The sequence below is a fragment of the Schistocerca cancellata genome, chromosome 8 (genome assembly GCF_023864275.1).
Source record: "Schistocerca cancellata isolate TAMUIC-IGC-003103 chromosome 8, iqSchCanc2.1, whole genome shotgun sequence".
In the NCBI taxonomy this organism is placed as follows: domain Eukaryota; kingdom Metazoa; phylum Arthropoda; class Insecta; order Orthoptera; family Acrididae; genus Schistocerca; species Schistocerca cancellata.
Window position 1 is genome coordinate 353,403,409 of NC_064633.1, and position 23,488 is coordinate 353,426,896.

Below are 23,488 nucleotides of genomic sequence, written 5' to 3' on the forward strand. Positions count from 1 at the left end.
TGAGGACAACACAAACACCCAGTCATCTCGAGGCAGGTGAAAATCCCTGACCCCGCCGGGAATCGAACCCGGGACCCCGTGCTCGGGAAGCGAGAACGCTACCGCGAGACCACGAGAACGGCGGCTCATGTGATACGAAAACAATAATTAGCACCACAATTTATTTTATGCTAAGACGTTGTTCTATATAACAAATACTCAACATCTTGGCCGTCATTCATCAACAATAACTGTAGTCGAGGGACGATATTGTGAACAGCACTGTCAGTAGCTGTGTGATACACTGCCACCGGATGTCGTCTTTTAGCATCCATAACGATCGCGGTAGATTTGCGACATAGGGTAACCAATTACACAACCAATAATCACACGGAGTGAGGTCTTGGCACCTGACTCCTTCTCTCCCTACAGGTCATATTATACACGATTCTCATACGGCGTCACAGACGTCTTGTGTCCAGCGCCATCTGTTGGCCGGTTTTTGCACTCGTTTCCGTAACACCCCGTGTCATATCAGGAATGTGTGTCAGGTTTTATTCTCTGAATTAGTGCTTCTCAAATGTTAACGGAGTTTTGGGTCACCTCGTATATAAAAAGTTCTCCTGTTTTGAGGTGGGACTGCCATTCGCCTTATATCAAGGCCTTTTTGTAGCGGAGAGCTACCTGTTATACTAATTCCATGCTCAACAACATCCACTGACCCTGAGAGCCGAATCATCTAAAGTTCCATTAATTTTAATTGATTTTAGTCCTAGTTTCTATCCCAAGGAGAAAGCCGTGTAACTGAATTTTAAGTAGTGAACTCCAGAAAGACTGATCAGGGTTTATAATTTACCAAACATTCCAAATAATTTTCTTTCAAAGGGTACGTGAGATAGGAGATTACAGAGGAGGGGAGGCATGTTGACATGCACGTCAGGATGAAGATGGACCTAGTTCCTGCGTAATGATATCTTCTTAAAAAATGAAACAAACTCCTGAAACTATTTACATCTAACACAAATGCAAATACAAGCAGCCCATAATAACGTATCGACTATTACACTATCCAACGAAATGTTACCTATTTTCATTAACTGGCATGAAAACAGCAATTATTTATGTTTACGGGAGTGATGGAACCGAAAATATTAATGAAAAAGCAAGATTAGCCCTCGTTTTAATGCTAAGAAAACTTTACGTTATAGCACATATAAAATTTGTATCTATTTACCGTGGTGTTACCATTCGGAGGATAGTGAGTTACAGAACGCAGACACATTTGCCGTATTGTCAAGACAGTTCCACTGTTGTAGTCTTGACGCCAACAGTTCAGCTTTACCTTTCAGTAAATCCAAGTATCTCACTAGGTAGTTTTGCCACTCATCTTTAGACACAAAATCAGGATCTTTCGAAGAAGTAGGTTTTGAAGGTGATGGTCCAGTACTAGCTACACAACTGACCCACCGGTCTCACAATCAGATGGGACAGAAACAGACAGTCCGTCTACGTGAGGTACTTGTAGCATGACCAACGCTAAGATATGTTAAAGAAGACGTTTTCTTTTTGGAATCATCGCATCACGTGGTAATGAGTTGGATAGGTGGAAAGATTACATTGATAGACTATCAGGGGCAAGATTTGTTTCATGTGATAGAAGAAGAAAATGGAGTCGATTTACAAGAGGCGGGACATCCAGTATTAGAATCAGAATTTAAAAGAAATTTGAAGGGCTTAAGGTCAAATAAGGCAGAAAGGACAGGTAACATACTGATTTAATGTTTGAAAAAATTGAAGACGATCTCCCAAGCTTGAATTCTAAAGGAAGAAATGCGTGGCCACACGTCTACGATCGCGCAGCCGAGTATATTGACTGGAGTACCAAGATAGACTGTCACCGCCAGCAGAAGTGCCTGCCACTGCAAAGTTAAACCAAGAAATTGCACCTGAATTTACACGGTTGCACCTATCAGTAATTACACGCACATTCATTCAAAAGAAGCGATCGTCCGTGTTTAGGATAGGTGGCTGAAGGTACATATGAGCTGACTATCAATTATAATTAAGATAGCAAGAAACACAATCCAGGTTTATAGCGCGATATTCCCCCATGTGATGGGAAATACGAGTAAAAGCATGCAGAGGAAGTTACTCTTCGCTGGTTATCAGGGTCAAATTTGAACCACGACTCTTCAGTGAACAGAACTCCTACTCCAGTCTATAAGACCCCAGGCCAAAGACGTGTCTGAAGACGCCCCAGACTGTTGCCTCCTATATGGTAGGACTGATGCCATGGGGTGCCATTTCTTGTCATAGCAGGACCCCTTTGGTTGCCCTCCGTGCCACATTCACAGTACAGCGGTACGTCGACAATGTTCGGCGCCACGTTTTGTTGCCCTTTATGGCAAGCTATCTTGGACTTACATCTTGGCAATGTAATTCCCGCACACACACTCGAGAGTTTCTACTGCTTGTCTAATTACTTGCCAAACCATACCCTGGCCAACAACGCCACCGGATCTCTCCCCAATGGAGAGCGTTTGGAGCAGTGGGGAAAGGCCCTCCAACTTTCTCGTGATTTTGTCGATCTGACGCGCAAATTGAACAGAACTGACACGATATCCCTCAGGAGGACGTCCAACGAGTCTGTCAATCAGTGTCAAGCGGAATAAATGCTGGACTAAGGGCCAGAGATAGGCCAATGCGTTGTAGACTTGCTCAGTTTGTGAAGCTCCCTCTCTTGAATAAATCACCAATTAATAAATGAAAAGCACCAGTTTGCTTTTGTTCTACTGAGTGAGGGTCACAACTACCAGCCAGTGTCCCATGTACTTCACTTAGCAAAGAAAGGCCATAAACTCAACCTGCTGGAAGCCCTGGAAATTAACAAACATCTTGCTAACAGTCCAGAACTCATCCTAAATGACCAGACACAGCTCAACGCTTCCCCTCTCCTAAACTTCATATAATCATCTTTGTTGTTCATTACTTCCCACACTCTCACTTCCTACATATTCCCATTTTGCTATATTCATTAAGTTGTTTTGTTTTGTTGAAGTTGTCACTGTATTCCACATAGACTGCAGTTTCAATAGTTAAGGCTTCCTTTAAACTGGTACTTATATTACTGCCCATGTTTAACACTCCTTGCGGTTGTTACATCAAATACTGTTCATATTTTACTTTGCTCATTTATTTAATGAAAACGGGTACACAGCCACTGCTTTGATTATAATGTTAATGTTAAAATGCAGTACCACCACACTCTCAAACTGTAGGTTCCTTCTAAACCTCCATTTTCCTGCATTAATTTATTTCTGTTTATCTTATTGATATTGCTTAAGTTCATTATGTATTCTGTATTTACATTGATAACTGTCTCTTCTTTTAATTCGTTGTGTATCACTCTCCATGTTTCATACCTCCTGATGCAGCCTTGTCTCGTATTAATTTTAATTTTATTTAATTTTATTAGTTTTGTTTATTAATAGAAACTGTTATGTAGGCATGCTATTCCTGTTTTGTGCTAAAGGTTTTCCTGTATACTCCATTGTTATTTATGTACTGTTCAGTTTTTACTTTTTCATTGCAAAGATGTTACTTACTGTTTGTTTCTACTTCAGTCTAGATGTGTTACTTCTCTTCCAATGTTGTCTGCTAACATTTAACTTCTTTGGTGATAATACTCAGTAAATGTCTGAAGATGGCCTTGTAAGCCGAAAACCGGTCAACAATAAAAGTAATATTGTAGAACAAAAGCAAACTGGTGCTTTTCATTTATTATAATGTTGTTCTACCAAGAACCGACGGAAGATTCTGTTAATATAAATCACCAATTTTTTCTGAAATTGTAATCATTGGTTTGTCTGTACATCACTTCTACCGCTTTCCGTTTCATTCAGATAACTTCTTCGCTGTGCATCTTTTTTTGTCATGTAACATCGATATAGAACCAGCCCACATTGATCAAGGATGAGTAGGAATAATGTGTTGGTGATGGTATGTGTAAACATACTGGCTTCAAATGGTTTCGTGAAGCAATGAAATTCGAAATTAGGATAATTAGATTGGGGACTGGAACCACTGTGCTCCTGGCTACGAGTTTGCGCTGTGTCATTCGGCAACCTACCAGTGACAATATTTGTAACGGTCCATCCACTACAGTCATTTGTAATCTCCACATAAAACGCAAGTGAAAGGGACTAAAGGAGGGGATATTTTCTGGCAGGTAGGAAATGTGCACGGGAATGAATAAATCAGACACCAGAATTCGCCAAAGCCCACTTTCCCAAAATAGAAGGAGAAAGAACTTGTCTGTGCCCCTTGTCCAATTACCCACAGTGGTTTCCGTAACAGCCTTCTTTAGCCTGCGGCAAAACTGAGCCCAATTACGGCTGACATTGCTCTGATTGGCCTCCGTAGATCCCCCTGCAGACGAGGGATCGGCTCCGTGTTTCTCGTCGTATCCATGAAGGCCGCTCGGATGACTGCGATGTATCTCCGACAGTACAGCTTTGTAACCTGGCAACAAGGAAGAGTCAGGTAGCTGTACTGTTCTACTGTACTAGAAAGGAAAAAGATTGTGCCTGAAATTACCTCATTTTTCTATCGAGTAGTTTCATGTGACTTACAGATCTCGGCTTGAAAATCCTCAGCGGTCAAACCCAACGCTACATACAAGAACGCTTATGGTAACCCCAAATTTTTTGATGGTATAGCGTCTTCTGAAAAAGTCGGAAACTAGAAGATTTGATATTACCTGAATGTCGGCAGAAGTTACAATACAAGCTGTCTGCCTCCTTTAGCTAAAGTCTACACTTCTCCAACGATGAAATGTAAGATATGAAAACCACAGTACGAAACTTTTTCATAACGTAGCATATTCAACGTTCTTTTAAGCAACTGAACCATTTGTCAAGAAGGAAAGCAATTCGAATGGGAAACATAAACTATTGTGAATTTTTTCAGACCAAGTTGCCGAACGTCTAAAGAAAAGCTATTACTGAACTAAAGGACACTCCTCAGACTTTTAAGTAGTGAATGCAGCATTTCTAGTACTTAAAATTGGTCCGTTCCTTAAGCAACTCGCTTTTATTTATAGGATAATTTGACGAAAGCAAGACTACAATTTCTGTCATTGAGGCATCAAATGTATTGATAAAATGTCTCGAACTGTATGCCGGCGAGGTTTCTTCTTTAAAACACTAGCCAATGTATTTTGTGATCCTATTGTAACTCAGCTGTTGTTCCGTCCCTACGACATCGATGGCCGGCCGTTGTGGCCGAGCGGTTCTAGGCGCTTCAGTCCGGAACCGCGCTGCTGCTACGGTCGCAGGTTTGAATCCTGTGTGATGTCCTTAGACTCGTTAGGTTTAAGTAGTTCTAAGTCTAGGGGAGTGATGACCACAAATGTTAAGTCCCATAATGCTCAGAACCATTTGAACCATTTGACATCGATGTCGACTTGACATAACTTATCGTTTCGTAAAATCACAACAGAAGAATGCAGTTGACTTTCTCTTTCTGTTAACGTTTCTGGAATTCTTTGCAGTTCAATCAAATGTTTAATTTATGTTTCTGCGAGGATAACATTCGGAGATGCATCCCTCGTTCGATCAAAGGAGGAGGTACATCAGAGGTTTAGTTACTCGTTCTTGTATACGAAGGCGTCATGTACGTCAGTAGAAAGCCTAAACATTAAAATCTTTCGTTGTTCAAGAGTCTCTCAGATAGCACTGCTGGAAGAGCACTGATCACGAAATGGAAACTCATAGAGGGTATCACTATATTATGCCGCTGTTAAAGATTTCACATGCACTTTATTTGTCCGTTAAAGACACTCCTTCTCTAATACGACGCTTGACTACTACACTGCTTGCTTTGACGACATTCGATTACCGGAACTTGCTGTGACCTTAAACACCTGTTGATGTTCGGCACAAATGGACAGATGTTGTGTGTGTAACCATATCTCACATATGGCTCCCCGCACGTACTCTTACGACGAAATAATTACGGTTATTTCTCTCTGTCTGGTGCATGTTTACGATCATTTATATACTAGCGCGCACCATCGCTAATAACAGCGTAATGACAAGTCTCATATGCATATCGGCGCGGAAGTTACCCGCCGTCTGGCGGCCTTGAAGCTCTTCTTGGAAAAATTCTCTCTGTCCTGAAACAATGAGATCGTGGAAAGAGAATGGAACTCATGTTTGAAATGTAGCCAAATGTAGTATTGTAGGGACAGTATGTTGAAAGGTGGCTACACTGAGCCACAGCGCCAGAAATCGCGCCAGAGAGTATTGTTCCGCCGCCTCCACTGGCAGTGATTATTGAGACGTAGCGGCAGGCAGTTCTTGCCGAGAAGTTGTGGTGGACACTGCTTGTAGCTGAAGTTGGAGTGAGATGTGGTAGTGGAGAGTGTTGTTCCATGTTTTATGCAGTGGTTTGATGGGAGAGATAGCAGATGTTATTCCAATGGAGATATAGTAATGGTCAGAGTGCTTTTCGTCAATATATATGAAGGTAATAAATATTATGTTGTTTATTTATTTGTGTGTCCTGAATAATGTGTCATTACAGGTTCAGTCAACAAAGCATCTGGCTTGTGTTCTTGTATTAGAGTGTAATTTTGGTTTTCTAGCACAATTATGGTATTTGTAATTTTCTTTTATCACGTCAGTATAATTGCTATTTAAAAATTCTTGTCTTGTTGAAGAAGAACCGTGCCAGATGTGCGTTGAGTCATACTACCACATACAGAACAGCTACACTTGTGCTTTGTTGGTTTCGTAGGTTTTATAGTTGCTGGGGACTTAATTAATTAATTGTGCTAACAGAAATTTTCTTACATTCTTTGTTGTCATTCTAAGCAGTCAGATTGCGTACTAAAACTAGTCAGGGCCAGCCGTTTACGAGACTTGCGTAATCGGACAGACAGTAAAAAAAAATTATTTGCATAATTGTAAAAATTATTTAATAAAGCCCCCATGCACGTGGCGACCGCTGCTTCGGATCGTCCCTTGGAATCTTCTGATTGTAAAAATAGTAGACAGTAGTATTGTTGTAGTAATTTGTAGTGTAGTAATTGTAGTCTAGATTGCATGTGTAGATTTGGTAATTGTCATTCTTCTAATGGTATTTCATAATTTAATTTTGTTGTCTTGTATACGCGTTTGACAATCTAGTGCAATTATTTCAATTGTTCGTTAATCGTGTTTGAGGGAAACATTGCATGTAAATGGTATTGTTGGAGATAAAGAGCCATTGTGTGTAATTTTCGTACAGTGACGAATTTTTTATGTTTTGTAAATGATTACGCGATCTATGAAAAAGGCAAAAATGATGAATAGTGAGAATGACGAAATTGTTAACATGGCGAACTCGCCAACAGAGGAAAACAGTGTGATGAATAATGAAGTGGAAAACAATGTAATAAGTCGGGAAAATAGTCCGGAACCATTTCAAAATTTTTCTCAATCAGAAAATTCACAGAATACGAGATTAACGATAGAAGATTCTGAAATAGTATCGAACACAGATAGCTTTACAGCTATGACGAAGGAAGCTGGTTTTGTGGGAAATGTTAGGGGCGAAAGGAATTTCGAACAAGTTAATATGGAGCAGTTGATGAGTGTAATATTAAATTTTCGATCTGAATTTAAAACAGAGATAGGAACAATTAAAACTGAGATGGGAACAATTAAAACTGATATGGGAACAATGGAAACACGGTTAGACTCACTTGGATCGCAGTTAGGATCTGAATTAAAAACAGAGATGGGAACTTTGGCAACACGATTAGAAACTGATATGGGAACAATGGAAACACGGCTAGACTCACGAATAGGGACATGTTTCAAAAACATGAAAGATGAATTAAAGAAAGAAATTAGAGAAGAAGTACAACTGATTTTGAATTCTCACAATAATAGATTAATTGCAGTAGAGATTAGACAAAAGGAACAGGATAGAGAACAGGAAGAAAGAGATCGCGTGATAGTACAGAAATTTTCAGAGTTAAATTTACAACGTGCAAACGATAAGGAAGAAATATTTGAAAGAATCGAGGAATCCGTACCAAATGACAGGTTAAATAACCTAACACAACAATATGAACAGCTAGCTACCAAATGTGTCAATACTGAAACCCGAGTCGCGACACTTACGGAAGACGTAAATAAACAGAAAGAACAATTAGGTGACTTATCGGAAAGAGTTGAGGAAATTTCAGATAAACTGACAAATCTTAGTTTACATGGGGACAGAGATTCGGATGATACAGCACCATTGCCATTTGCAGAAACCGAAGAGTATCAGAACATAAATAAACATGTTGAAAATCAGGGAAAATTTAATGAACGCGTGAAAAGGGAATTTGAGGCTTTAAAAAAGCAAGTCAAACAGATCGAAGGCGAAATTGTAGGAAAAGACAGCAAAATAAATTTAGAATCACAGATAGCAGAGGGGTTTGAAGAAAATAATTTGTTTCATTTACGGAATGCGACAAGAGAGCGCCAGGCGAGCGAACTTGACAATAATCGTCATTGGGACTGGGACAGACGCGGTAGGTCTTTGTCGCCACGAGGAGAATACTTTGACTATAAACACTTTTTGACTGTTCGGAAATTTAAGATCTTCCGCAATTCTAAGAAAGACATACATCCATGTGCATGGTTAGATCAATTTATGTACGCACTCCCACCAAATTGGCCACTAAGTCACAAACTGGAATTTATGTGTGGATATTTAGAAAACGAACCGGCGACGCGGATGCGCGCACTCATTAGAGATTGTAATAATCTGAATGATTTTTATCATGCATTTCTATCGGCATATTGGTCCGAGAACACGCAAGACAGAGTCAAACACAGCCTTATTATGCAGCGTAATTTCAAACAGTCTGAGTTCCGCACGCCAGCAGAATATTTTGAAGACATGATTCGAAAGAATCAGTTCCTTTCCAACCCTTATAGCCCGACTGAATTAATTCGCATTTGTTTAACTAAGCTGCCACAATCCATAAGACAAATTGCTTTAGCTGGAAGATGTAAAGACGACATCGAGTTTTTTAAGACTTTGTTGCAAGAACTTGAGTATGACAACGACGACGGGACTTCTTGTAACTTTTTCAGTAACAGTAATTACAATAGATTTTCAGAGAAAAGGGATAGTGATCGGAACGGGCGTTATATGGGGAACTTTGAGAATGACAGACGTAACAGACAGGACAATAGATACCAGCCTTATGACAATAACAGACGTTCTAACAGAAATTACACAGACAATTATAATAACGGTAATTCCTACCGGAATGATCAATCATACGGAAACAGTAATCGGTATTATCAAGACAGAAATTGTTCAAACAGTAATAGAAATTCTTACTACAGAAATAATCAGGGTAGTAGATACCACAATAATTTCAGAAGTGACAGTCGAAATTACACAAGAAGTAGTTAAGCAGACAGACAGGAAAACAGAAATTTTAATAACAGACACAACCAAGAATTTGTATCTAACAGACAGGAGGGACCTAATTGGCATCCTCCACGTGACAGAACTTCAGAGAGACAAGTGCAAATCGTAGAAATGGATCCGCGAAATGACGCGAATACTCAAAGACGTGACGCAAACAATCGACAATGACTTGCAGCTTCGGCTTCTGGCAGCACTATAGACGGTTCAGAAAGTAATGACACTACGGCTTTACACTACGTACGCCTGGAAGACATGAGAGACATTTTGTTAGAGGAAAAGGAAAATAATGTAGACGCATTTTTACATCCTGTTATTGAAGTATGTGTGGATAAGAATAAGTTCACTGCAGTTTTAGATTCTGGGAGCCCATTGAACGTCATTAGTGAATCAGCTTTTCGTATATGTGAAAGGACTATTGCCTGTCCTGTGTTATCTATTTCTAAAACTACAATTCGAGGAGCGATTTCTGGAAAAGGTGTAGAAGTTAAACAACATACCAACCTAAATTTCAATTGTCAAGGATACGAATTTTCTGCTAATTCTATTATTGTTCCATTACTCAGTACACAAATTATATTAGGTATGGAGTTTCTTAACGCACATAAGGCAATTTTGAACTTTAAAGAGGGAAGTGTGAGTTTGACTGTTGCCGGAATGCCGAAATGTTTGAAATTTTTCGAGTGTTTAACAAGATCTGAGTCAGATACAAAATGTTTAAGGTTTCTTACTTCTGATGTTTTCGTTGAGCATTATGACGACAATGTGTTTATTCATGACAATGACAATAGATACAGAGACGCGATGGATGATATAATTAATAGCGAAGAACTAATTAATGAAAAGGTTAAGAAAGCTGAAGTGCCAGATGACGTTGCAAGAGAAGAGCTGCACCAAATTTTGACTTCACATGCTACAGTGTTTAGTCATCACACGGGTACTATACAAGGCTTACAATATTTATTTAAAGTAAAAGAACACACACCATTTCGCGGGAAAACGTACGCTATTCCTTTGGCTTACAGAGACAAGGTTAAGAATGAACTTCAGTACATGTTAGATCAGGGCATTATTGAGCCTGCAGTCAGTCCTTATACTAGCCCATTACACGTTGTTCTTAAAAAGGATGGGTCAATTCGTTTGGTTCTGGACTCCAGACAGATAAATAATATCATCATTCCTGAAACTGACCGTCCACAAAATTTAGATGAACTTCTTCAACATTTTCATGGAATTAAAGTTTTATCCACGATTGACATGCGCGCAAGTTTTTGGCAAATAGAACTCCACCCTGATTGTAGAAAATATACTGCCTTTTTAGCCTTTGGTAACTGTTACCAGTTTCGGAAATTACCGTTTGGACTTACGGTATCTTCAGCAGCATTCATTCGTAGCCTAAATGAAATTTTACCTGTTTATCTTCGTGACAATATTACTTCATATGTTGACGACATTCTTATTGCTAAACATTCTTGGAGTGAGCACAACAAAATTTTGGATTCATTATTACGTATTTTTGCAAGAGTTGGCATTACAGTGAACTTAGAAAAATCTGAATTTGGTCGTTCTCAGGTGAAATTTCTCGGTCACATTATTTCTACAGAAGGTATTCTTCCTGATCCAGAAAAATTAGACGCTATTCGTAATTATGCTGTTCCTACCACAAAACGTGATGTTCGTAGTTTCCTTGGTGTCTGTAATTTTCTTAGACGCTTTGTTAGATTGGACAATTTGGCCACACCTCGTTTATGTGAACTATCTGGAAAGAAATCTAATTGGTGTTGGGATGAGGAAGCTCAGTCAGAATTTGAACAACTCCGTGATGCTTTAGTTGCTGCTCCACTTCTTTCACACCCGGATTTATCTAAAGATTTTTGTTTGGCGACGGACTCATCATTCAAAGGCCTAGGTGCACATTTATTTCAAGAGATAGAAGAAAACGGCGTTGTAGTACAAAAGACTATTGCATTTGGAAGTCGTGTTCTCTCGAAATCAGAAAAGAATTATTCGATTACGGAACTTGAAGCTTTGGCTGTTGTTTGGGCTTTTACAAAATTTCGCACATTTTTGTTTGGCAGACATACTAAGGTTTACACCGATCATCGAGCTCTGGAGTTTCTTATGTCGACAAAATTAACTCATGGCAGATTGTCACGATGGGCGTTGTACCTACAGGAGTTTGATTTTAGTATTGTTTACATACAGGGTTCTTCAAATATTGTTGCCGATGCTTTATCACGTGCACCTATGGGTTTGAAACAAAGTGCTGAAGAGGACTGCAAGGAAAACAATTATTGTTTGATGTATATTCAAGGTGTTGCGTTTGAGAACTTTATTTCGTTTTCGCTCCAGGACATCGCTAAGGAGAAAAATAAGGATCCAATCTGGAAGGACATTAAGGAGAAGTGGAGGAGAAAGGAAAGCGTAGCGATTAGACAGCATTATTTAGTTCGCAATGACATTCTTTTTAAACGAAAATCGGTCGACAACTCTGTTTGGGTAGTTTGTATTCCTGATGAGTGGGTCAATAAGCTGATTTGGTATACGCATTTCAGTTATGCACACTTTGGTCCCAGAAAATGCTTTCATAAATTACGAGAAAATTGCTACTTCAATAATATGGAAAAACGTATTCGATTTGTTCTTGCCAAATGCAAATTATGTCAAAAGGCTAAGCCGCCGACAGTTTCTCACAGAGCACCGTTGTTTCCTATCATTCCAGCAAAATTAAAGGACATGGCTGCAGTTGATTTGTTCGGTCCAGTGGTTCGATCTACTAATGGTTTTGCGTACATTTTCGTAGCAGTGGAGTTGACATCAAAATATGTGTGTTTTACACCGTTATGCAAAGCAACAGCTCGTTCAGTATCTAACGCTTTCATCAAACATTTTCTTAAAGAAGTGGGTCATGTTGATAAGGTTATATCACATAATGGATCACAGTTTCGTTCTAAAATTTGGCTTCGTACTCTACGGCGTCGTAAAATTAAACCAATTTTCATTTCACTTTTTCACCCTCAATCTAACGCTTCAGAGAGATGGATGAAGGAAATCAATAAATTGTGTCGTCTTTATTGTCATCAGAATCACAGAACGTGGGATCAGTATCTTCATATTTTTCAAAACATTCTGAATGAACTCCCTAATGATTCAACTTCCTTACCGCCTTTACTGATATTAAAAAACAAAGCACCGACAAATCGCATTTCTGAAATCGTTCCTTTTCCGCCTACACGGAAACTGCGGCATTCTGAAGTTGTCAACCTGGCTCTGCAAAATATTGCATCTGCGGCTGCTAGAAGAGAGAAATCAGCGAAGCGTCCGGGTCGTTTAAAAATCTTGTCAGTTGGTCAGAAAGTGTTAATTAAGGCTCATCGTTTGTCTCACAAAGGAAAAGGCTTGTGTCGGAAATTTTTTCTGCTTTATAACGGTCCATATAGAATTCGCAAAATTATTCATGATAACACTGTCGAAGTAGAAACTCTTAAATCACGACGCTCTAAGGGAATACATCATATACCTAACGTTAAAATTTTTGTGGAATGATATACCTTTGAAAAATTTTTGTAGAATGACATACTTGTGAGAAACTAACAGCTACATGTAAACATGCGGAGAATACAAGGATACCGCGCTGTGTTTTGGCGGCGGCATATACTCAAAGCAACAGTCAAGTCTGCGCGCCGCACAGGGCAGTCGTTGACCGCAAACAATTTCTTTCTACGTCACGCGCCTACAGCTGGTCGAGCGCTCGGTGCGAATGCACTGACAGCCGTAAACAAATACACAGTCTTTCTCCGAATAAAATCAGTATAAAGCTATAGTGACTTGATGAATTCTGTTATTAACATTCAGTATTTTTCAGGATTCGGTTCTCTAAAATATTTAAGAACTTCAGGTAAATTCTGTGCGTGTCCGACGTTAAGGCGACTTGCTATCGAGAAAATTTCAGGAAAAATGTCATTTCGAAGAAGAAAGTAATAAACTAAAAAGGTAATTATTAATTGAGTTTATTTTTCAGATAACATATTTCCACTTAGGTATGTACTTTAGACGTAATTTGCTGCTCGCGATTACGTGATTCATACTTTGTGCTAAATTTCATGTTCTATGAATTTACTTGTGAAGCGACGTGCTTGCGTACGTTAACTGATTTTGACAATGATTATTAATTAACTGGATTCTTACTTGTGTATATTATGCATCGCTTGGCTGCACTGCTTTTTCACTGATGTCATATTTTTTAATTATGTGCCTGCTGTGCCTATTTATTTAAATTATAATTGTCACCTGATTAATTGTGCTGATGTGGTTAGGTATGTAAGTTATACTTTGTGATTTATCTGCTTGCGCCTTCATGTTTACTTATTAAGATACGATGCTAATGACCTGTTTAGTACGTAAGATACATGTTTACTGCTATGCGTATGGATTGCACATTTACACATTTCTGCTTGTTGTCATAACTATACTTTAATTTGGTATATAGCAATGCTGATGTACAGTGTACGGACATGGAGTGTGGGTTACGATGTGGTATGGGTTACGGATTGTTCGCTTGGCGAAGCCTCGTTATAGAAATTGTGCTGCATCCACTTGTTGACATTCTGTTCACTACTGGTATATTTACTCGCTGTTGCTTGTTTTGCTTACGCTCAGTGCTTTATATTTTAACATAAGAAAATGAACTGCAGTAATTCGACGAGCGACTTTAGTACAAGAAACATCATAGAAGTCACATGAGCTGGAGGTTTTATGAAAGCTGTATAAATGTATGCCAATAGGAAGGAAGCTAACGACATGACATACCAACACAGTTATTACAATGCATTTTTCGTGAGCAATTGAAATAGGAAGTGACACTTGACACAAGAAATACTCCACATGTTTGCTTCTGTTTGCCATAATTCTTGAAGTGGTGTACACACTGTGAAATATTAGGATCATTCTCACTCCGTAATCGTACTTAATTACTGAGAGTTATTCGAACTAAGTCTGTTAGAGGTCATGTATGCATTCTTTGTTTATAATTCATAATGAGTAGAAGATTTTGGTCAGATGGATTACACAGAGGTTGTGTGTTGACAGTGTGTCTTCGGATTGTATGGGATGAGGAGGTTTGCATTAGGATTTTATCTGTACTCGATCGAGGAGACTGACTAGAGGAAAGAGTTGTTATGGAAGTGAAATGATACTGGCAATAAGGTTTATATGTATCGACGTATTGAAGAGGTATTATGGAGGTATTGAGATTATATGAAGTTGATTGGAGTTATGGTGTATAAGAGGTAAAATAAGTGAGGTGCATATTTTTTTTGTTGTTGGTCTATATGGAACAAGGAGGATGAAGATAGCAGACTAGAACACTAGAATGGAAGGAAGATTGTCTACACACACTTTGTTAAATCACTAAGTAATATGTACTTTTTTTTGGAGAGAGGAAGTTGCATATCTTGGCACACTGACAGTTGTTCAGCAACCGTACATTTTGATCTGGCTTGGCAAACATTGGTCTTGACATGATGACTATGACGTTGACTTAACTATTATTGACTGTTATACATTGCTGTCACTACTACTTGATACACATGATGAACATGAAATTTTGACAGAAGTGGATTCACACAGTTAACACTATCCAATTACACAGTAGTACTTAATGTGGATGAAATATGAGTGAGTGTGTTTTGTGTGTTTTCCTTTCCTAATCCTACCCACCTATCTCCTAAATATTATTTTATTTGTTTGTATTGGCTTGCACTGACACCCATAAATATTATAGGTTTACTGATGTTTGTGTATTTGTAATAGTAATATGACAATTATCTGATATCATTTGTGTGTTTGTTATGATTTGTATGTTTAGTGTAAGAGCATTGTAAAAGCATTTGTATGTGCATTCAAACTATTGTTCATGCTTGAACTGTCTGATTAGTGATGGTGAAATTATGGACTGTTACTTGTACTTTTTCTACATGATTGGTGCCACTAGGACATGTTTAATTTCTGCTAATGAACTGTGTGATCAGTGATAGTGAATATTATGGACTGCTGTCTGCACCTACTCAACAATGCTGGGTGCCACTGATGAACTGCTTCTACTAAAATGATGTCACCTGCTGGAGTCTGAACCTACTTCAACATTGCTGGGTGCCACTGATGGACTGCTTCTACTGAAATGATGTCACCTGTTGGAGTCTGCACCTGTTCCACAATGCTGGGTGCCACTGATGGACTGCTTCTACTGAAATGAGGTCACCTGTTGGAGTCTGCACCTACTCCACAATGCTGGGTGCCACAGATGGAGCTACTTCTATGAAAATGATGTCATCTGTCGGTGTCTGCACCTACTCAACAATGCTGGGTGCCATTGATGAACTGCTTCTACTGAGAAATGTGACTTGTTGCTGTGTGTACCTCTTCAACATTGCTGGGTACCACAAATGGAACTGCTTCTACTGAAATGATGTTACTTCTTGCTGTCTGCACCTACTCAACAATGCTGGGTGCCATTGATGAACTGCTTCTACTGAGAAATGTGATTTGTTGCTGTGTGTACCTCTTCAACATTGCTGGGTACCACAAATGGAACTGCTTTTACTGAAATGATGTTACTTCTTGCTGTCTGTACCTCTTCAACATTGCTGGGTGCCACTGATGGACTGATCTACTGAAATGATGTCACCTGTTGGAGTCTGCACCTGTTCCACAATGCTGGGTGCCACTGAGGGACTGCTTCTACTGAAATGATGTCACCTGTTGGAGTCTGCACCTATTCCACAATGCTGGGTGCCACTGATGGACTGCTTCTACTGAAATGATGTCACCTGTTGGAGTCTGCACCTACTCAACATTGCTGGGTGCTACTGCTGGAACTGTCAACCACTTGTTGTGTAAACATTTTATGTGAATATTTGTATAAACTGATTTTTTGTGTATTACTGTTTGTGAAAAGTTATGAGACTCTTACCTGTACATATTCGTCATTGCTGACGCTATTGATTGAACTGTTTAACCACATGATATTTGTGTAAACTATTATGTAAAGTCATATGTATGAAAGAATTTGTATTCCTTACTGTATTTTATATATTAGGCTATTGTAAGGTCAGTGCAAAGCCAAAATTTTATCTAGTTATATGATACTTACGTATTAATATTATCTTTTATTTTTGTCTGTGTTTTTTTTTTGACGAATTTGGTGGTATTTTCACCACCAATGCTGGCAAAAATACCATCAAATTCTAGCCCGTGGAGGAAGGGCATATGAAAGGTGTCTACACTGAGCCACAGCGCCAGAAATCGCGCCAGGGAGTATTGTTCCGCCGCCTCCACTGGCAGTGATTATTGAGACGTAGCGGCAGGCAGTTCTTGCCGAGAAGTTGTGGTGGACACTGCTTGTAGCTGAAGTTGGAGTGAGATGTGATAGTGGAGAGTGTTGTTCCATGTTTTATGCAGTGGTTTGATGGGAGAGATAGCAGATGTTATTCCAATGGAGATATTGTAATGGTCAGAGTGCTTTTCGTCAATATATATGAAGGTAATAAATATTATGTTGTTTATTTATTTGTGTGTCCTGAATAATGTGTCATTACAGGTTCAGTCAACAAAGCATCTGGCTTGTGTTCTTGTATTAGAGTGTAATTTTGGTTTTCTTGCACAATTATGGTATTTGTAATTTTCTTTTATCACGTCAGTATAATTGCTATTTAAAAATTCTTGTCTTGTTGAAGAAGAACCGTGCCAGATGTGCGTTGAGTCATACTACCACATACAGAACAGCTACACTTGTGCTTTGTTGGTTTCGTAGGTTTTATAGTTGCTGGGGACTTAATTAATTAATTGTACTAACAGAAATTTTCTTACATTCTTTGTTGTCATTCTAAGCAGTCAGATTGCGTACTAAAATTAGTCAGGGCCAGCCGTTTACGAGACTTGCGTAATCGGACAGACAGTAAAAAAAAAAAAAATTATTTGCATAATTGTAAAAATTATTTAATTAAGCCCCCATGCAATGTCGTACAAAAAACGTTTTATGACTATCTTATCTACGTTGCAGTACTATTTTTCAAACATCGGGCAAACGATCTCTTTTGTCGCTTTCATTAATTGTAACACACGTAAAATTTTTATACCAATACGAATGATGTTTCAGCATTTTCAGGCAATTTCGATTAGATAGAACGTTTGTAAACTGCAGTCAATGTTCTATAGCTTGCTTTACTACACAGTTTCTGTCATACTTCACGTGTACGATACTTATGTACATATACCCGAAGTTCGGACAATGAACCAAGTAAGAGCCTAGTGGAAGTTGCTTGCCTTCCTACACCCTACTAACTGAATATCTGTGTGGTTCTGACGACCGTCACATGTGTTGTGTATGTGTTCTTAAGGTTTCAGGGCTCAATAGAACACGGTGGCCGTGTTGTGTGTGTGTGTGTGTGTGTGTGTGTGTGTGTGTGTGTGTGTGTGTGCGTGTGAATGTGTGTTTGTGTGTATGGGAGGGGGCGGGGGGGGGGGGGGACATAGCATAGATATACAATGGAGGTGGTTATAGGTCGCAGCATGCAGTCCAACCGACTTGTCACAAGATTCGTAATCATCGTTAATCAAAATAAATAATTATATGTTCTTTAACAGAGTTCAACTCATTTTTCATCTTGAGTCGCAGTGAATACATTTGCTGAAATTTGATTGTAATATATGTTTTTCAAACTTCATTGCCTTGTGAGCTTGCATTTTGTAGGTTTATGTAACGCGCTATTTCTGATGATGTATTGATTCGAATTAATAATTTTTTATTCACATTATTCGACAATACACGCGAGTTATACAAAATGCTCCAGTTCATGGTAGCCTGTCTGTCGTGATCGTGTCGTAAGTGTACAGTTGCATAGTGAACCTTCTCGGGACAGTCAGAGTTTGGTTGTGTTGGAGCGTTGAGTCACAAGTCGTAGATCATTATATTTTGAAAAAATGAAGTCCATTCCTTATTCTGACTACAAATGGGTGCGCCCAGTTTAGTTTGCAATGCGCCACCCAGCTGTGGCGGCTCCGAGAGACGTTGCTTTAGAAATGTAAGTTAGTTTTTAGGACAGTAACGTCAGTTAAGGATTTAAGAAGGAATATCATCGTAGATAGTTGGAACCGGTGTCAGAGAGAGATTGTGGTAGGGAGCCGAGCCTCTCCGGCGGCGACCAGCAGTAAACTCGTGTCTGCTCTCCCACGTCCCCTGTTGGATACATACGGTGTGTGCACGGAGGGAGTTTATCAGCAGTTCACTTATCATGGGAACAAACAACCTCTGCTGAAGCGACAGTCTTACTTGGCACGTCTACGAGAAATAATTGTGGTTGAACATTACTAGAAAACTCTTTAACAAAACATTCAGAATAACTGTCTGTATGGATGGCCGTCCACAGTTCTTATTACCATTGGCTCATCAACTTTCTTTTGTTTAAGACTGCAGCTGTGATATACTGGCGATCCCATCGGTATTAAGCAGCCACAGTCCCACCCTTCGCCCGTCATTAGATGCTATATGGGAGGGAGGGAGGGGGGAGCGGAGGAGGGGGGTGGGGAATCAGATCTCCCGGCCGTTGTATGAAAATAGTCGATGCTAACAGGGAGTTTCAAAATCCACTCAGGCTGTTTTATGCTAATACCAAGACGTTTGACTCAGTAAAATTTTGTAAGGGTTTCCCTTTAGCCATGGTTGTGCACATGCTGTGATTCAGGTGATTTACTCAAAATGCCTAGGTATAGTTGAACCAATGTTTTTGATTAAATGCACTCAAGAACACTGCACATGAAGCAGAGTTCAGGCTTGAAAGCAGACCTGCACCTTGAACTTGGCCAGTCAGCCTCCTAACAGTAGTGGTAATAGAAAATTGTTACAGGCAAAAGGACTGAAAACGATAGACACAAACAACATAATTCCGGAATAAGAATACATTCGTGACATTCACAGCTTGAAACATATAGATTGTCATAATACGAGGGCCATCACGTCATGTATCACATGTTACACAGATTACAAACGAATACAGTACTGAATGAAATACAGCCTATGAGAATTTGCTAGTCAAGTAAGGGTAACTGACACGCATAAGTAAAGTCACATTGCATGCAGCTTTGAAAAAAGTCGTATAATGGAAATGGTTGGAGCGTATGCAGGGTCGCTTGACGCAGAGAACTGAGGACAGAGGCGCAGAGCGTTTCTGTCTGATTTCATGTACGGGGAGGCTTATTATAGTAATTTCTTGATGACCGATAGTTTTGGCACCGAGCTACTTTTGCGTGAGTTTTAATAGTTGATCAGTGAATTTTCCCCGCAGTTGTACAATTTAGGACCGTGCCCCTCCCTCTGTTTGTTCTTAATGAGTTGTTGTCTTGAGTAGAAGATCATCCGATGATGCACCAAAATGGCGGAAACTCCTTACTGAAATTAAATTACTTTGCAACTCAGACTATTTTTCAATTTGAAATAATTTGAAACGGTTGCTGTACTAGCCGGCCAAAATGAAATGAAAAAAAATTTTAGTCTGGCCAATGTTGCTGAGAGAAACGACAATGTGAATTCGTACTGCGCGGCTCGTGGTCGCAGTGGAGTACGGGTCTCCTTGAAGTGATTCCACAAGTTACAGTCGGTAACCACCAGTGACCCAAAACATTCTGATCGCCTGATTATTAGCGTGTTCGTCCTCCTGTGAAACAGTACGGCAGCGCTTCATCAAAGAATATGTTCGACAGGCCTTTTGGCAGAATTCCGGAGGTATGAGCAGCCAGATGTTTATGCACTAACTACGCAATTCAGGTAAATTACGGCCCAGCGGTTGGGGGCGCGTAACTCCGTCCGGTAGTGTCCCAAGTGCTTTCAGTCGGAGAAATTGCGTGCAATGGAAATCTGTAGTCGGGTACCACATTAAAAGCCATTACTGGCAGTGATGCATAAGGCTGCACGTCTTCACTATGCCAAGCACAATATGAAACGCGTTTTACCTGTCTCGAAGCAGGTACCGTTGTCCGATAAGGTGTGATTTTGCCTCATGTGAAATGATGGGTTGAATTGATTTGGAGAGAAGAGACCAAACAACGAGGTCATTGGTCTCATCGGCTTAGGGAAGGATGGAGAAGGAAGTCAGCCGTGCCCTGTCAAAGGAACCATCCCAGCATTTGCCTGAGGCGATTTACGGAAATCACGGTAAACCCAAATCAGGATGGCCGGTCGCGGGATTGAAACGTCGTTCTCCAAAATGCGAATCCAGTATGCTAACTACTGCGCCACGTCGCTCGGTGTGAAATGATGCAAGTTGTCGATTATCCCCTGAATGTGGCGACTAAGCTGCAGTGTGAAGAGGGTGTAATTCACACCGCAGGTGGTCTGTGCTGTTTCGTGGGTGTTTTCTGTACTATGACTAGGGCCCGTTTAATCTTTCATGACGAAGTTTATTTCAACATTCTCGGTTACCAAGTTTTGCTGTTTCTTCTGTGTCTTCTTGAAGAATATGCTGTGGACACCCACGACTTCTAAGGCTAGAACAGCCGTGTTCACAGTGCTCCACGAGCACATTCCTGGTTTCTCGATCCCCCAGGCCCCCTATAGCACACAGACTGACCCACGGAATCAGCAAATCGTAATATGACAGAAAATATCTGGAATTATTTTAACGGTGTGGAAAACGTGAATGATCTAAAGGGTGGACTACATCTGCTCTAATTCCCCTTCATAAAAAATGGTTTGTGAAGGAATGCTCCAATCTGCGGACTACAGCATTAATATCGCATGAGTGAAGTCCTCCGGTACATAATGAATCACCGCCTAAAGAAATTCCAGCAATCTCAGAGTTTTGCAGAAGAAGCAGGTTTCTCACCAAAAAGGCAATCATGAAACTGAGGCAGATAGCTGAATTTTCTAGAGTTCTGTGTCCGTGCCTTCATTTGTTTCCTAGACTGAATGTCATGTGAGACAAATTTTGGAATGTGCTCAGTGAGTTTGGTGTTTCAAGAAACCCGTTATCATTACTGAAAGTTCGTCATAACAATCATAATTCAACCATAAAGGCGGATGAGATTTTCGAATGTGATAAATATAATCAGACACGTTTGGATAGCATATCCTCAGCTCTAAAACATGTTTGCAAATAACATCAGTTGCGCACTGGATGGCTGGAATGGTGGAATTTTAATTCAAGAGAAGATAATCAGCAACCTACGGTTAAGTGGTGATAATTCCCTCGTTGCAAGAAATGAGGAACATCTATTCTCCAGAGTGAAGAACGTTGGTTTCATCCTAGAGATAAACGTGAAATAGACCAAACTACTGGTTATTAATCGACAGCCACATGGTGTAGCAGCCCGGTCTGATGCGCATTGCCACAGTTCGAGAGGCCCCCCCATCGGAGGTTCGAGTTCTCCCTCGGCCATGGTGTGCGTGTTGTCCTTAGCGTAAGTTACTTTAAGTTAGATAAAATAGTGTGTAAGCCTAGGGGCCGATGTCCTCAGCCGTCTGGTCCCATAAGAACTGAACACAAATTTCCAAATTTATTAATCGACAACGTTCAGACCAAACTCTAGGTTGCTTAAAGGATGTTGAGGCACTGTGTATATCTAGGATCTGTCATCAAAGAAACTGGAAACTCTGATAATAAAATAAAACGACGAATCGACCTTGGCGGAAACGCAATGCTTAAACCCACTAAGACCCGGCAGAATATGGCAGTACCCAAAACACCCGAAGGTGCGCTTTTTTGCATCTTTTGTGTTCTCTGTATTGTTGAACGGCTGCAAGACCTGGGCGGTGAAAGTTAGTGAGAAGAGTGTCTTCGAGATGTGGTGTTAGTGGTAGATATTAAGTGTACCACACAAACAAAGAAGAAACAAAGCTTCCATTATAGAAGGATTTAAGATCACAAGAAGTTTATCTTCCCGCGTCAGTCAAAGCTACTACCAGTTCCGGGGGCATATTTTGAGAAGATACGGGGGTAGTTTAGAGAAGACCCTCTTGCAAAGCAAAATCCAAGGTTGAAATTACGAAGAAGAACAACAAGCAGATTGTTGGATCAAGCGCAGAAGATTACGGGCCTACCTATTCATATCATGTTAAGAAGAGCTAAGGATAGCTACCGCTGGAGACGTTTAGTGGAGACTCAAGTCACCTACAAAATGAACGGGTATATCAGGTCACGACACTCAACATTGAGTAAACCAACCAATGATGATGATGATGTGATTTCAGAAAAGCGGGTGAAATGAAATATCCAACTTTCCACAAATTAGTATCTCTACAATACCTATCCATCCATAACTGTCTTCAGGTACAAGGGGCGTTCAATAGGTAACGCAACACGTTTTTTTTTCTTTTTTTTCCCCTGAAAGCACATTGATTTTATTCAGAGTTCCAGTACACCATTTTATATCCTACTCGTTTGGCTACAGAACCGTATTTGTCAACATAGCCTCGGTTCAAGGTGATGGCCTACGCCACCTTACCGTGAGTGCCTGTATACCCACGTTATGCCGCTCTATATGTCGACATCGGAGTCTACGTCTTGTTGCGTCAATAAGCTTCTCATCATCCACGTGCTGAATCCCGCGGAGTGCATCCTTAATTGGGCCAAACAGGTGGAAGGTGCGAGATCGCGGCTGTAGCGGAGATCAGAAAAAACACTCCAATGAAGCTTCGTGAGCTTCTATCGGGTGCGCAGACTTTTGTGAGTCCTTGCGCTATCATGGAAAAGGAGAAAAATTTGTTTGCATTTTTGTGGCGGCGAACAAGCTTAAATCAGTTCATCGGTTTCCTGAGAGTAGCATTATTTCCGAATTGACTGTTGCACCATGAGGGAGGCCATTAGGATAACTCCTGTAAGACTCCTAGAAGACTGGCTGAAAGTGCGGATCTGAGCCTTTTCTTCGGAGGAGAGACGTTGTTACGATGATAACACATGGGTGTTTTTGATGGTGCTGAGCCACAGTCAAGCAAATCTTTTGGAAAAAATGAATCGCCGTTTGACTGTTTATTACTGTT